Source organism: Carassius auratus, unplaced genomic scaffold (assembly GCF_003368295.1).
Source record: "Carassius auratus strain Wakin unplaced genomic scaffold, ASM336829v1 scaf_tig00043359, whole genome shotgun sequence".
In the NCBI taxonomy this organism is placed as follows: domain Eukaryota; kingdom Metazoa; phylum Chordata; class Actinopteri; order Cypriniformes; family Cyprinidae; genus Carassius; species Carassius auratus.
This window is the reverse complement of record NW_020526774.1, coordinates 2,931-16,875: the sequence shown is the minus strand read 5'-3', so window position 1 is coordinate 16,875 and position 13,945 is coordinate 2,931. Positions and strand designations below refer to the sequence as shown.

Here is a 13,945-nt window from a genome sequence, read left to right as displayed (position 1 = left end):
ATCTCTTCATCAGCAAGGTAGACGGGCAGATGCATGAAAGAGACAACATAATCTCTGTTTTGAAGTTTTTTTCTCACAGCTCACTCCATTTATTAGCAATCCCTCAGTCAGCTTATCACAAGTTGCCATGCGTCTCTCTCCAGCCAGTCCAGTGTCGTTTGCCATGCGTCTCTCTCCAGCCAGTCCAGTGTTGTTTGCCATGCGTCTCTCTCCAGCCAGTCCAGTGTCGTTTGCCATGCGTCTCTCTCCTGCCAGTCCAGTGTCGTTTGCCATGCGTCTCTCTCCAGCCAGTCCAGTGTCGTTTGCCATGCGTCTCTCTCCAGCCAGGCCAGTGTTGTTTGCCAATAATCCATCCATTGTACAAAAACACCAAAAAAAAAACAATTAACCACCCTCCAGCCAGCAAGATGCTGCTGTTAGGTGGTTTAAAACTGAAAAACCACACAAAAAATAAACTAAAAGTCCAAAAACAACTCACAAAACAAACACTAACAGAAAAATCAAAATGGAGGAGAGCCTTCCTCTCCCAACTGCAGCCGACACTTCCTGTAGCTCTCTAGCGCCCTCTGGTTGGTATGGCCGTAAGCGAAGACTGCTGCAAAGAGAGGGCTATTTAAAGAGCAGCCAATCTAATCGCCAGTACATTATATAAGTAGGAAAGAAAACCCAAAAGCTTAAAGCACCTGGTATTCCTAGGCAGTCTCTCATCAAAGTACTAACCAGACCTAAACCTGCTAAGATTCAGAGATCGGGCATTGACTCTATTCTTTGGCAAAATTATTATATACTAAGTGAAAAATGTCCAAAAAGCTTACAGCACCTGGTATTCCCAGGCGGTCTCCCATCCAAGTACTAACCAGGCCCAAACCTGCTAATATTCAGAGATCGGGCATTGACTCTTTTTTTTTAATGAAAGATTATTATATAATTCGTGAAATTTTCCAAAAGATTAAAGCACCTGGTATTCCCAGGCAGTCTCCCATCCATGTACTAACCAGGCCCAAACCTGCTAATATTCAGAGATCGGGCATTGACTCTATTTTTTGGCAAAATTATTATATACTAAGTGAAAAATGTCCAAAAAGCTTACAGCACCTGGTATTCCCAGGCGGTCTCCCATCCAAGTACTAACCAGACCTAAACCTGCTAAGATTCAGAGATCGGGCATTGACTCTTTTTTTTTTAATGAAAGATTATTATATAATTCGAGAAATTTTCGGTATTCCCAGGCAGTCTCCCACCCATGTACTAACCAGACCTAAACCTGCTAAGATTCAGAGATCGGGCACTGACTCTATTTTTTGGCAAAATTATTATATACTAAGTGAAAAATGTCCAAAAAGCTTTCAGCACCTGGTATTCCCAGGCGGTCTCCCATCCAAGTACTAACCAGGCCCAAACCTGCTTAGCTTCCGAGATCAGATGAGATCGGGCATAGCCAGGTTGGTATTGCCGTAAGCGAAGACTGCTGCAAAGAGAGGGCTATTTAAAGAGCAGCCAATCTAATCGCCAGTACATTATATAAGTAGGAAAGAAAACCCAAAATCTTAAAGCACCTGGTATTCCTAGGCAGTCTCTCATCAAAGTACTAACCAGACCTAAACCTGCTAAGATTCAGAGATCGGGCATTGACTCTTTCGGGTTTTTTTTTTTTTTTTTTTATGGAAAATTATTATATAATTCGTGAAATTTTCCAAAAGATTAAAGCGCCTGGTATTCCCAGGCAGTCTCCCATCCATGTACTAACCAGGCCCAAACCTGCTAATATTCAGAGATCGGGCATTGACTCTATTATTTGGCAAAATTATTATATACTAAGTGAAAAATGTCCAAAAAGCTTACAGCACCTGGTACTACCAGGCGTTCTCCAATCCAAGTACTAACCAGACCTAAACCTGCTAAGATTCAGAGATCGGGCATTGACTCTTTTTTTTGTTGTTTTTTTTTTTGTTTTTAATGAAAGATTATTATATAATTCGTGAAATTTATCAAAATATTAAAGCACCTGGTATTCCCAGGCAGTCTCCCATCCATGAAGTAAACCATGCCCGAACCTGCTAATATTCAGAGGTCGGGCATTGACTATATTTTTTGGCAAAATTATTATATACTAAGTGAAAAATGTCCAAAAAGCTTACAGCACCTGGTATTCCCAGGCGGTCTCCAATCCAAGTACTAACCAGACCTAAACCTGCTAAGATTCAGAGATCGGGCATTGACTCTATTTTTTGGCAAAATTATTATATACTAAGTGAAAAATGTCAAAAAAGCTTACAGCACCTGTTATTCCGAGGCAGTCTCCCATCCAAGTACCAACAAGGCCCAAACCTGCTTAGCTTCTGAGATCAGACGAGATGGGGCATAGCCAGGTTGGTATGACCGTAAGCCAAGACTGCTGCAAAGAGAGGGCTATTTAAAGACCGACCAATCTAATCACCAGTACATTATATAAGTAGGAAAGAAAACCCAAAAGCTTAAAGCACCTGGTATTCCTAGGCAGTCTCTCATCAAAGTACTAACCAGAAATAAACCTGCTAAGATTCAGAGATCGGCCATTGACTCTTTTTTTTTTTTTTTTTTATGAAAGATTATTATATAATTTGTGAAATTTTACAAAATCTTAAAGCACCTGGTATTCCTAGGCAGTCTCTCATCAAAGTACTAACCAGACCTAAACCTGCTAAGATTCAGAGATCGGGCATTGACTCTTTTTTTCTTTTTTTTTAATGAAAGATTATTATATAATTCGTGAAATTTTCGGTATTCCCAGGCAGTCTCCCACCCATGTACTAACCAGACCTAAACCTGCTAAGATTCAGAGATCGGGCATTCACTCTAGTTTTTTGGCAAAATTATTATATACTAAGTGAATAATGTCCAAAAAGCTTACAGCACCTGGTATTCCCAGGCGGTCTCCCATCCAAGTACTAACGAGGCCAAACCTGCTTAGCTTCCGAGATCAGACGAAATCGGGCATTGCCAGGTTGGTATGGCCGTAAGCGAAGACTGCTGCAAAGAGAGGACTATTTAAAGACCATCCAGTCTAATCGCCAGTACATTATATAAGTAGGAAATAAAACCCAAAAGCTTAAAGCACCTGGTATTCCTAGGCAGTCTCTCATCAAAGTACTAACCAGACCTAAACCTGCTAAGATTAAGAGATCGGGCATTGACTCTATTTTTTGGCAAAATTATTATATACTAAGTGAAAAATTTTCAAAAAGCTTACAGCACCTGTTATTCCGAGGCGGTCTCCCATCCAAGTACCAACCAGGCCCAAACCTGCTTAGCTTCCGAGATCAGACGAGATGGGGCATAGCCAGGTTGGTATGACCGCAAGCCAAGACTGCTGCAAAGAAAGGGCTATTTAAAGAACGACCAATCTAATCACCAGTACATTATATAAGTAGGAAAGAAAAACCAAAAGCTTAAAGCACCTGGTATTCCTAGGCAGTCTCTCATCAAAGTACTAACCAGACCTAAACCTGCTAAGATTCAGAGATCGGGCATTGACTCTATTTTTTGGCAAAATTATTATATACTAAGTGAAAAATGTCCAAAAAGCTTTCAGCACCTGGTATTCCCAGGCGGTCTCCCATCCAAGTACTAACCAGGCCCAAACCTGCTTAGCTTCCGAGATCAGATGAGATCGGGCATAGCCAGGTTGGTATTGCCGTAAGCGAAGACTGCTGCAAAGAGAGGGCTATTTAAAGAGCAGCCAATCTAATCGCCAGTACATTATATAAGTAGGAAAGAAAACCCAAAATCTTAAAGCACCTGGTATTCCTAGGCAGTCTCTCATCAAAGTACTAACCAGACCTAAACCTGCTAAGATTCAGAGATCGGGGATTGACTCTTTCGGTTTTTTTTTTTTTTTTTAATGAAAGATTATTATATAATTCGTGAAATTTTCGGTATTCCCAGGCAGTCTCCCACCCATGTACTAACCAGACCTAAACCTGCTAAGATTCAGAGATCGGGCATTGACTCTAGTTTTTTGGCAAAATTATTATATACTAAGTGAATAATGTCCAAAAAGCTTACAGCACCTGGTATTCCCAGGCGGTCTCCCATCCAAGTACTAACGAGGCCAAACCTGCTTAGCTTCCGAGATCAGACGAAATCGGGCATAGCCAGGTTGGTATGACCGTAAGCCAAGACTGCTGCAAAGAGAGGACTATTTAAAGACCGACCAATCTAATCACCAGTACATTATATAAGTAGGAAAGAAAAACCAAAAGCTTAAAGCACCTGGTATTCCTAGGCAGTCTCTCATCAAAGTACTAACCAGACCTAAACCTGCTAAGATTCAGATATCGGGCATTGACTCTATTATTTGGCAAAATTATTATATACCAAGTGAAAAATGTCCAAAAAGCTTACAGCACCTGGTATTCCCAGGCGGTCTCCCATCCAAGTACTAACCAGACCTAAACCTGCTAAGATTCAGAGATCGGGCATTGACTCTTTTTTTTTTTTTTTAATGAAAGATTATTATATAATTCGTGAAATTTTCCAAAAGATTAAAGCACCTGGTATTCCCAGGCGGTCTCCCATCCAAGTACTAACCAGACCTAAACCTGCTAAGATTAAGAGATCGGGCATTGACTGTTTTTTTTTTTTTTTTTTTTTTTAATGAAAGATTATTATATAATTCGTGATATTTTCCAAAAAGATTAAAACACCTGGTATTCCAAGGCAGTCTCCCATCCATGTACTAACCAGGCCCAAACCTGCTAATATTCAGAGATCGGGCATTGACTATATTTCTTGGCAAAATTATTATATACTTAGTGAAAAATGTCCAAAAAGCTTACAGCACCTGGTATTCCCAGGCGGTCTCCCATCCAAGTACTAACCAGGCCCAAACCTGCTTAGCTTTCGAGATCAGATGAGATCGGGCATAGCCTTTTTTTTTTTTTTTTTTTTTTTAATTAAGAAATTTCAATCAATAAAATACAATAGATTAAACACAGTCAATAGAAAATACAGAACATCGTCTTTACACATCTCTACATCTTTCCTTTACATCGATAATTTAAAAAACTCTTCCACTTTCTGGCAACTTCCACATTAAATAATTTATAACACAACAAACTTTTGGGGTAAAAACATCATAAAAAGAGTCTAAATTCTTTACACCTTTAAAGTACACATACAGTTTTTCAATATATAATTCTGTTTTTCTTTTAAACACACTCCAAACATCCAACACAATTTTTTCCTTTTTAGCCACAGTTCATCTGTCCCATATTGCACTTTTCATTAGCATTACACACAGATTAATGAAACTTTTGTTTTTACACTTTTTTCCCAACCAAACATAACTCTGTTCCATTCCATTATATTTTCATCCCACTCCTCCGCCACATCTTTAATTAAACATTTACATTTCCTTAAAAAATCCTCTAGCTCTCTACAATGTAAAAACATATGTAAAATCCCCTCTTCCTGTTCCTGGCACACTTTACACAGAGCATTTTCTTCCATTCCTATTTTATTTAAAATAACATCAGTAAAAACCACTTTATGCCTTATAAAATACTCCAAACATTCCAATTTTGTTTCCACACATTTCCCCGTCATGTTTCTCCATATACACTCTTTTTTTTAAATCTTTGAATTTCTGCACCCAGTATCCATTTACAATCGGCTCTCATCTCTAAAAGCACAATAAATCATTTTCACAGTACATTCCTTAAAATCATACAGTTTTTCCCCTAATTTCACATTAATACATTTCTCTTTTGGTTCTCCTTCCACACTTTCTATTCTTTTAATCCACTCTTTAGGTATTGCATTTTTAATGATTTCATATTTATTTTTTATTTCTTGTTCACTGTAATCTTCTTTTGCCTCTTCCATTGCATCCACAATATATTGTGTCGGTAAAAATCCTTCTTTAAATTCATATAAAACATCTCTCACTCTTGTTATCCCCACATCCATCCATTTCTTTAAAAACAATTCTTTGTCTTGCTTTAAAATGTTTTTGTTTAAAAACAGAGGTTGATTTAAAATGTTTTCTCTCCCATGTGGATCATACTCTACTTTGTCTAAAAATTTTCCCCAGGCACTAAACATTTCCCTATAAAACTCTGGTAAGCACTCTGTCATCCAATTCTTAGTTTTCATCCATAAAATCCCATCCCCCATGTTAAAATCCCCACATTTGTTTAAAAAATATAAAAAATATAATCCAAACTAATAACATATCCTTTTTTCTTTCATTTATCTTATTCTAACTATTATACTTAAAGTTGTATCCGCTATATCTTTCCCTTTTACTCCATACACTTGTTTTTTTATTATGGTTGGCATTACCTCTTTCAATCTATTGGCTAAAACTTTTGTTAAAATTTTCAGATCTGTATTCAGCATTGTAATTGGTCTATAATTTTTTAGGTCTACTTTATCTCCTTTTCTTTTATATATCAACTTTATTAGTCCCATCCCCATTCTCTGATTCATTTCCTCTTTTTTTAAAATGTCTTCATATACTTCTTTTAAAATACTTGTTAAAAAATCTTTAAAAACAATATAAAATTCACTCCCCAAACCATCTATACCTGGACTTTTATTTTTGTTCAATTCACTTATTGCTCTTTTTATCTCTTCTTCCCTTATCTCTTCATCACACTCTTTTTTGTCTACTTCTCCTACTGTTGTTTTTATTTGATTTAGTAACTCCACTTTCTCTTCTTCCCTCATCCCCTCAGTACTAAACAGGTTTTCATAATATGCTTTTACTTCTTTTAATATTTCCTCATTTGTTTCCACCACTACACCATTTTTCCCTCTTGTTTCTTTAATCATTCCAGCTTTCCCTCTTATTTTTTCTAGATCAAAGAAAAACTTTGTACATTTTTCACCCTCCACAGTATATTTAGCTTTACTCCTTAGTCTTGCACCTTCATATTTTTCCTCTTCCATGTCTTTCAATAATCCCTCCAATTCTTTTATTTTTTGTATATCTTTTTACCATTCTCATTTAATTCATTTTCCAATTTTTCTCTTATTTCTCTCTCCTTCTTCCTCTTACACATCTGTATTAATTTGCAATACTTTATCGTGAATTTTTTTACTAAATATTTAACATTTTCCAACCATATCCTTTTATCTTCGCTGTACATTCCATTCACCTTTTCTTTTTCAATAATTTCTTTAATACTTAACACATAGTCCTCATTCTTCAAAACCTCTGCATTTAAAACCCATACACCCGGCCCTCTTTTCACTGAACTCCAGTCTACTTGTATAAAAAGTGGTTTATGGTCACTTAAGCTTGATTCTACATATTTAATGTTACCGATAAAACCTTCAATGTTCCTTGTACATAAAATAAAATCAATCCTTGTCTTACACATAAAATTCCCTACTAATTGCCTCCTTGAATATTCTTTCTTTTTTTCATTTCTTTCTCTCCATACATCAATCATATTATTTTCTTCCATTAATAATTTCAGTTCTTTTCTTCCTTTATCATTTTTAAAAACCATTCCCTCACCAATTTCTAATTTACTGAAAACACTATTAAAATCACCCATCATAATAACTTCTTTATGCTTTTTTAAAAAATCTCTTAATACATTAAAATATTCCTTCTTTTCACTCTCTACAGTCGGTGCATGAATATTAACTAAAATAATTTTTTTCTCCTCATACTCCATTTCAACCGCAATACATTTCCCATCTATGTCATTATATATTGTTTTACATGATACCCCACAGTTTTCTTTTATTAAAATCGCAACTCCTCTTCCCAGCCTCCCCTCACCACTGTTATAAAAAAAAAAACTCTCCACTCCACCTTTTCCTTATTTCAGTAATGTACTCTTCCCTCCAGTTAGTTTCTTGTAATAAAATCACATCCTCTCCTTTACACATTTCTTTCACTTTTTCAAATTTTCCTACGTTCGAAAGCCCTCTAGCATTAAAAGTAACAATTCTTAAAAGCATAAAACATATAAAAACATGCATAAAACCCATAAACTCAGTCCATCTCCTCCAAACCCTTTAGCAGCTCATACTTATTTGCACACTCAATCCCATCTTCTTTAAGCATTCTTTTTCTTGCAGTATCAAGATTGGGCATTACCTTTACAGATCTCCTTCTTTTCGATGATTTCCCCTGCGTCTCCTCATTTTCTTTTCCTTGTTCACACTCTTTTGTAGCATCATTAATTTCTACCGTCTCCATCTCCTTTTGCACACTGTCCGTCACATCCATCGGTGAACATACAATTCCCTCCTGTTGTGCATCACGCAGTACTTTATTCCTTTCATCAACCAGTTCCACATTATCCAAAGCATTTTGCAAGCTGTCCGTCAAATCTATCTGTGTCCAAATTCCCCTATCCTGTTGTGTTTGTATGATCGGTTCGGTATACTCTTTCTGTTCTTCTATATCCTTATTTAATTCCAGTCCTTCACCACGTACTCTTTCTCCAACGTCTCACTGCTCGTTGTCTCTTTCATGCACCTGCCCGCCCACCTGCTGCTGCTCCTCCTCCTCACCCTGCATCCAACACTCACACTTATTTAAAACCAAATTGCACTCCGGGCACGTCACAGCATTGCAGTTTCTCGCGAAGTGGCCTCTTTCCTCGTATTTATGGCACTTAAACTCCGGGCAGTCCTTCACAACATGATCTGGGCTCATGCACAGCCGACAAGTCTTCACCTGATGGCTGTGCATCACCCTAAAGTATTGTGGACCCTCTGCCGTTTCTATTTTTGTGCCGTACGGTAGGGAGGCCACCTCCTTCGGAAACCGCGCCTTTACATATCTTGTCCCATCCTCTATGCTGGTGCTATGCTCACAGTTCACTCCTTTAATTAACAATCCCTCAGTCAGTTCATCACAAGTTTCTTCTTTTTCCATTGTCAGTTCATATTCCTTTCCTTGTCTTGGCCTCAGTGCTAAGATTTTACCATATCCACATTTGTTCGTCACCGCTTTAATAATATCCACAGCTCTCACCTCACTTACATTCTCCACATTCACAATCACAGTTGCCTCCTTTAAGTATTTCCTTTCACCACATGTATATCTTGCATCTTGATTTTTACCGTGTCCTGCTCGTTGTCGATACTCCAGTCCAGTGTCGTTTGCCATGCGTCTCTCTCCAGCCAGTCCAGAGTTGTTTACCATGCGTCTCTTTCCAGCCAGTCCAGTGTTGTTTGCCATGCGTCTCTCTCCAGCCAGTCCAGTGTCGTTTGCCATGCGTCTCTCTCCAGTCAGTCCAGTGTCGTTTACCATGCGTGTCTCTCCAGCCAGTCCGGTGTCGTTTGCCATGCGTCTCTCTCCAGCCAGTCCGGTGTCATTTGCCATGCGTCTCTCTCCAGCCATTCCAGTATCGTTTGCCAATAATCCATCCATTGTACAAAAACACCAAAAACAACAATTAACCACCCTCCAGCCAACAAGATGCTGCTGTTAGGTGGTTGAAAACTGAAAACCACACAAAAAATAAACTAAAAGTCCAAAAACAACTCACAAAACAAACACTAACAGAAAAATCAAAATGGAGGAGAGCCTTCCTCTCCAAACTGCAACCAACACTTCCTGTAGCTCTCTAGCGCCCTCAGGTTGGTATGGCCGTAAGCGAACACTGCTGCAAAGACTATTTAAAGACTAGCCAATCTAATCACCAGTACATTATATAAGTAGGAAAGAAAACCCAAAAGCTTAAAGCACCTGGTATTCCTAGGCAGTCTCTCATCAAAGTACTAACCAGACCTAAACCTGCTAAGATTCAGAGATCGGGCATTGACTCTTTGTTTTGTTTTTTTTTGTTTTTAATGAAAGATTATTATATAATTTGTGAAATTTTCCAAAAGATTAAAGCACCTGGTATTCCCAGGCAGTCTCCCATCCATGTACTAACCAGGCCCAAACCTGCTAAGATTCAGAGATCGGGCATTGACTCTTTTTTTTTTTTTTAATGAAAGATTATTATATAAATCGAGAAATTTTCGGTATTCCCAGGCAGTCTCCCACCCATGTACTAACCAGACCTAAACCTGCTAAGATTCAGAGATCGGGCACTGACTCTATTTTTTGGCAAAATTATTATATACTAAGTGAAAAATGTCCAAAAAGCTTTCAGCACCTGGTATTCCCAGGCGGTCTCCCATCCAAGTACTAACCAGGCCCAAACCTGCTTAGCTTCCGAGATCAGATGAGATCGGGCATAGCCAGGTTGGTATTGCCGTAAGCGAAGACTGCTGCAGAGAGAGGGCTATTTAAAGAGCAGCCAATCTAATCGCCAGTACATTATATAAGTAGGAAAGAAAACCCAAAATCTTAAAGCACCTGGTATTCCTAGGCAGTCTCTCATCAAAGTACTAACCAGACCTAAACCTGCTAAGATTCAGAGATCGGGCATTGACTCTTTCGGTTTTTTTTTTGTTTTTTTTTATGGAAGATTATTATATAATTCGTGAAATTTTCCAAAAGATTAAAGCGCCTGGTATTCCCAGGCAGTCTCCCATCCATGTACTAACCAGGCCCAAACCTGCTAAGATTCAGAGATCGGGCATTGACTCTTTTCTTTTTTTTTAATGAAAGATTATTATATAATTCGTGAAATTTTCGGTATTCCCAGGCAGTCTCCCACCCATGTACTAACCAGACCTAAACCTGCTAAGATTCAGAGATCGGGCATTGACTCTTTTTTTTGGCAAAATTATTATATACTAAGTGAAAAATGTCCAAAAAGCTTACAGCACCTGGTATTCCCAGGCGGTCTCCCATCCAAGTACTAACGAGGCCAAACCTGCTTAGCTTCCGAGATCAGACGAAATCGGGCATAGCCAGGTTGGTATGGCCGTAAGCGAAGACTGCTGCAAAGAGAGGACTATTTAAAGACCATCCAATCTAATCGCCAGTACATTATATAAGTAGGAAAGAAAACCCAAAAGCTTAAAGCACCTGGTATTCCTAGGCAGTCTCTCATCAAAGTACTAACCAGACCTAAACCTGCTAAGATTAAGAGATCGCGTATTGACTCTATTTTTTGGCAAAATTATTATATACTAAGTGAAAAATTTCCAAAAAGCTTACAGCACCTGTTATTCCGAGGCGGTCTCCCATCCAAGTACCAACCAAGCCCAAACCTGCTTAGCTTCCGAGATCAGACGAGATGGGGCATAGCCAGGTTGGTATTGCCGTAAGCGAAGACTGCTGCAAAGAGAGGGCTATTTAAAGAGCAGCCAATCTAATCGCCAGTACATTATATGAGTAGGAAAGAAAACCCAAAATCTTAAAGCACCTGGTATTCCTAGGCAGTCTCTCATCAAAGTACTAACCAGACCTAAACCTGCTAAGATTCAGAGATCGGGCATTGACTCTTTCGTTTTTTTTTTTTTTTTTTTTTTTTTATGGAAGATTATTATATAATTTGTGAAATATTCCAAAAATTAAAGCGCCTTGTATTCCCAGGCAGTCTCCCATCCATGTACTAACCAGGCCCAAACCTGCTAATATTCAGAGATCGGGCATTGACTATATTTTTTGGCAAAATTATTATATACTAAGTGAAAAATGTCCAAAAAGCTTACAGCACCTGGTATTCCCATGCAGTCTCCCATCCAAGTACTAACCAGGCCCAAACCTGCTTAGCTTCCGAGATCAGACGAGTTCGGGCATAGCCAGGTTGGTATGGCCGTAAGCGAAGACTGCTTCAAAGAGATGGCTATTTAAAGACCAGCCAATCTAATCGCCAGTACATTATATAAGTAGGAAAGAAAACCCAAAAGCTTAAAGCACCTGGTATTCCTAGGCAGTCTCTCATCAAACTACTAACCAGACCTAAACCTGCTAAGATTCAGAGATCGGCATTGACTCTATTATTTGGCAAAATTATTATATACTAAGTGAAAAATGTCCAAAAAGCTTACAGCACCTGGAATTCCCAGGCGGTCTCCCATCCAAGTACTAACCAGACCTAAACCTGCTAAGATTCAGAGATCGGGCATTGACTCTTTTTTTTTTTTTTTTTTTTTTTTTTTTTTTTTATAATGAAAGATTATTATAGAATTCGTTACATTTTTCAAAAAGCTTAAAGCACCTGGTATTCCTAGGCAGTCTCTCATCAAAGTACTAACCAGACCTAAACCTGCTAAGATTCAGAGAACGGGCATTGACTCTATTATTTGGCAAAATTATTATATACTAAGTGAAAAATGTCCAAAAAGCTTACAGCACCTGGTATTCCCAGGCGGTCTCCCATCCAAGTACTAACCAGACCTAAACCTGCTAAGATTCAGAGATCGGGTATTGACTCTTTCTTTTTTTCTTTTTTTTTTTTTTTTTTTTTAATGAAAGATTATTATATAATTCGTGAAATTTTCCAAAAAGATTAAAGCACCTGGTATTCCCAGGCGGTCTCCCATCCAAGTACTAACCAGGCCCAAACCTGCTTAGCTTCCGAGATCAGACGAGATCGGGCATAGCCAGGTTGGTATGGCCGTAAGCGAAAACTGCTGCAAAGAGAGGGCTATTTAAAGACCAGCCAATCTAATCGCCAGTACATTATATAAGTAGGAAAGAAAACCCAAAAGCTTCAAGCACCTGGTATTCCTAGGCAGTCTCTCATCAAAGTACTAACCAGACCTAAACCTGCTAAGATTCAGATATCGTGCATTGACTCTATTATTTGGCAAAATTATTGTATACTAAGTGAAAAATGTCCAAAAAGCTTACAGCACCTGGTATTCCCTGGCGGTCTCCCATCCAAGTACTAACCAGACCTAAACCTGCTAAGATTCAGAGATCGGGCATTGACTCTTTTTTTTTTTTTTTTAATGAAAGATTATTATATAATTCGTGAAATTTTCCAAAATGATTAAAGCACCTGGTATTCCCAGGCAGTCTCCCATCCATGTACTAACCAGGCCCAAACCTGCTAATATTCAGAGATCGGGCATTGACTATATTTTTTGGCAAAATTATTATATACTAAGTGAAAAATGTCCAAAAAGCTTAAAGCACCTGGTATTCCCAGGCGGTCTCCCATCCAAGTACTAACCGGGCCCAAACCTGCTTAGCTTCTGAGATCAGACGAGATTGGGCATAGCTTTTTTATTTATTTATTTTTTTATTAAGTTCACAAAATAATACATTATGTTTCTCCTAAATACAGAGATTCACATTCCAATTAAAAACAACAACAAAACAAAAAAACAAATAATAAAAAAAAATAAAAATACATTCATACTTATAAATATTTTTCTTCTACATTATCCCATTTGTTGCATTTGTTATTTTACACTTTTTTTCCAACAGATACATTTATGTCATGTTTCAAAAGAATGTTCTGTACCTGAGAAGAAAACATTTTCATAAACATCTCTGCTTTTCCCTCCAGTCTCCAATATTTGCAGTGTAAACATATAATCTTCCACCATATGCTTATACAATGTCCACACATCTATACGAACAGACCTGTTCTTAACTATATTTCTTCTTTTCCATATAGTATTTTTTTGCCAAAATAATTAACAAATTGATCATGATTTTATTCTTACACTTTTCCTCCTTTCCAAACATAAATGTTTTTTGCCAATCTTGATCTTCTTTTCTTTCCCCTAGGTCATTCACTATTTCTTTTAAAACCTTAAAAAAAGATCCTAATTCCTCACACAGTAAAAACAAATGCAACAAACCCTCATCTTGTTTTTTACAAACCTTACTTAATGCACTTTGTTCTTTTTTTATAATGCACAACCTCATTTCCGACCATATTACATTATGCCTTATAAAATAATCAAGACACTCCAAATTTGTGCTCACCAGTACTCCCCTCATATTTTTCCATATTTCTTCCTCTTTCAAGCCATTGAAGTTTCTTAACCACATATCATTTGAATTTGGTTTTTTAAAAATCTCTTCCCTTAAAACCTGATAAAACATTTTCACATTCCCTAAACTAAACCCTAT

The 13,945-nt window shown here is 37.7% G+C and overlaps 8 non-coding genes and 3 pseudogenes across 8 annotated transcripts; all 11 read right to left on the bottom strand.

Moving 5' to 3' along the window:
- Positions 1 to 1,341: 1,341 nt before the first annotated feature.
- LOC113086553 (5S ribosomal RNA) lies at positions 1,342 to 1,460 on the bottom strand. Its single transcript, XR_003284914.1, has one exon. It is a non-coding gene; the product is annotated as a 5S ribosomal RNA (ribosomal RNA).
- Positions 1,461 to 2,268: 808 nt separating this feature from the next.
- LOC113086573 (uncharacterized) lies at positions 2,269 to 2,387 on the bottom strand (annotated as a pseudogene).
- Positions 2,388 to 2,883: 496 nt separating this feature from the next.
- LOC113086561 (5S ribosomal RNA) lies at positions 2,884 to 3,001 on the bottom strand. Its single transcript, XR_003284921.1, has one exon. It is a non-coding gene; the product is annotated as a 5S ribosomal RNA (ribosomal RNA).
- A 221-nt stretch (positions 3,002 to 3,222) lies between these two features.
- Positions 3,223 to 3,341, bottom strand: LOC113086568 (uncharacterized; annotated as a pseudogene).
- A 221-nt stretch (positions 3,342 to 3,562) lies between these two features.
- Positions 3,563 to 3,681, bottom strand: LOC113086552 (5S ribosomal RNA). Its single transcript, XR_003284913.1, has one exon. It is a non-coding gene; the product is annotated as a 5S ribosomal RNA (ribosomal RNA).
- Positions 3,682 to 4,037: 356 nt separating this feature from the next.
- Positions 4,038 to 4,155, bottom strand: LOC113086565 (5S ribosomal RNA). Its single transcript, XR_003284925.1, has one exon. It is a non-coding gene; the product is annotated as a 5S ribosomal RNA (ribosomal RNA).
- A 5,948-nt stretch (positions 4,156 to 10,103) lies between these two features.
- LOC113086578 (5S ribosomal RNA) lies at positions 10,104 to 10,222 on the bottom strand. The gene has a single exon (XR_003284928.1). It is a non-coding gene; the product is annotated as a 5S ribosomal RNA (ribosomal RNA).
- A 500-nt stretch (positions 10,223 to 10,722) lies between these two features.
- Positions 10,723 to 10,840, bottom strand: LOC113086562 (5S ribosomal RNA). Its single transcript, XR_003284922.1, has one exon. It is a non-coding gene; the product is annotated as a 5S ribosomal RNA (ribosomal RNA).
- Positions 10,841 to 11,061: 221 nt separating this feature from the next.
- On the bottom strand, positions 11,062 to 11,180 carry LOC113086569 (uncharacterized; annotated as a pseudogene).
- Positions 11,181 to 11,558: 378 nt separating this feature from the next.
- Positions 11,559 to 11,677, bottom strand: LOC113086556 (5S ribosomal RNA). The gene has a single exon (XR_003284916.1). It is a non-coding gene; the product is annotated as a 5S ribosomal RNA (ribosomal RNA).
- Positions 11,678 to 12,362: 685 nt separating this feature from the next.
- LOC113086557 (5S ribosomal RNA) lies at positions 12,363 to 12,481 on the bottom strand. The gene has a single exon (XR_003284917.1). It is a non-coding gene; the product is annotated as a 5S ribosomal RNA (ribosomal RNA).
- Between the last annotated feature and the right edge of the window lie 1,464 nt (positions 12,482 to 13,945).